General features: G+C 44.5%; 1 protein-coding gene across 1 annotated transcript in view; it reads right to left on the reverse strand.

Annotated features, from left to right (window-relative positions):
• The window catches only part of LOC117176927 (calpain-C), a 246,160-nt gene that overhangs the window by 220,573 nt on the left and 23,735 nt on the right, over positions 1-1,852 (reverse strand). The window lies entirely within an intron of this gene.

Below are 1,852 nucleotides of genomic sequence, written 5' to 3' on the forward strand. Positions count from 1 at the left end.
GTTGTCCTTATGACAAATTTTTAATTATATATTTAAAAATTTGCCGTAAAGACAACCGCAGGATTTTGCCGGGAGCGGGTGCTAATCTGGAAAATTGCACCCGCTCCCAGCGAATTCGCGGTAAAATTTCAGCCACAAACACGTCTCACGACCGTGAGATGGGTGGTTACAGTCTGTAACGGAATCAGTACGCCGATCCAGCAAAAGCCTTGCACCCTCAGAACACGGAGCGACCCAAGGACTACCGCCTTATGCATTTTTCCCGCAAGTGTTTTAGCATATTGTTGACACGCAGGGATGATTTTTAGGCTATTAGCGAGTGAAAGCTTAGAACCTCCAAGAGCGCCGATGAAGGGGACGATTAGTTTAACAGAATATTCCGGGTACAATCGTTGCAGCTCCCTTATAAGGTCTCGATACCTCTATTTCTTTTCATTCTCCTTGGCTATGACGTTTTTGTCAGCTGGTGCCGAAAATTCGATAACGAACATGGTTCGCTTCTCAAAGTCAAAAAGAACCATGTCAGGCCTCCAGTGAGCAACAGAAACAATTGTCGAGAATATAAAGTTCCGGTATATGCGGCACTTCCCATTCTCGACAATTGACTTGAATTTTCTCGGAGCATTTAGAGAAGCAATATTAAGGTTAATGCCGTAAGAGTGACAGAGATGGTAATAAAGAACTCTTAGTGCCGCATTGTGCCTTTGAATGTAGGTCGTTCCCGCGTTTGTGGGACAACTAGATAGTAAGTGAGCTAAATGCTCGGGGTGTGCATGGCACGCCCTGCAGCTATCATCAGGAATGTCTTGGCTCAAAATGTGGCGACGGTATGTTAAGGGGGAAATGATACCGTCTTGGCATGCAAAAATGAAACCCTCCGTACCAGACTTCAATCCGGGTGATTTAAGAAAAGCAAACGTTAGCTCATTTTAAGAAGAGGGTCTCTTCCATTTGCAACTCTATGTGCTGTACTCAGAATAATCCTGTTGTGAAGACATTCAAGACTCAATATTCCGCGACCCCCTTGACGGCGTGAGATGTACAATCGCGGAACGGAAGACTTAAGATGTATGCTTTTGTTCCTGTGCATAACCTTTCTTGTCCCGATATCAAGAGATCTGAGCTCGTTCTTCGTCCATGGAACTACTCCAAATGAATAGAGTAGTACCGGGATGGCAAGCGTGTTCGTTGCAGTATCCTTTATAGATGTCACATCCTGAATGCGGCTCTGTGGCACGCCCAAGTATGTATAAATCTCTTCAGCGCAAAAGTGTCGTATGGTGCTTCTATCAACGAGCTCAGGATCTTCAGGGATGCCATTAAGTTTTCCTCGCTTCAAATAAACCTTGGCGCATTTGTCTAACCCAAATTCCATTCTAATTTCCTTAGCTTATCGTTCGACAATCCCCAGAGCTAGATGCAGTTGCTCTCTGTATTTAGCATAGATCTTAAGATCGTCCATGTAAAATACATGAGTGACCTTGTACTTTCGACCTGCAGGTTTGCCGCACAAGTACCCATCGGAATGGCGCAGTGCTAGAGATAGTAAATCTGGTTTTCCAAAGCGGCATCAATCTCTCTATGCACCCACCTATTTGCGGATGAACCTTTAAGATTTCCAAAAGACTATGGCGGTAAAAGTCTATGGCGGTAAAATTTCTGCCAGATGTGATGTAGTCAATCACACATTGAATGCAGGATGCGTACTGTCTTGCCCAGCCTATCTTTATGGCCAGTTGATGCATTCGTCTTTGGTCTTATGATCAGCCGTTGGTTTTGTTTTACAGTTCGCATCGGCCAAAGCTCTCGCTGCATTATACACACAATAATTGATAGCCCAGAGGTCGGATTC

This window comes from Belonocnema kinseyi, chromosome 7, assembly GCF_010883055.1.
Source record: "Belonocnema kinseyi isolate 2016_QV_RU_SX_M_011 chromosome 7, B_treatae_v1, whole genome shotgun sequence".
Lineage (NCBI taxonomy): Eukaryota > Metazoa > Arthropoda > Insecta > Hymenoptera > Cynipidae > Belonocnema > Belonocnema kinseyi.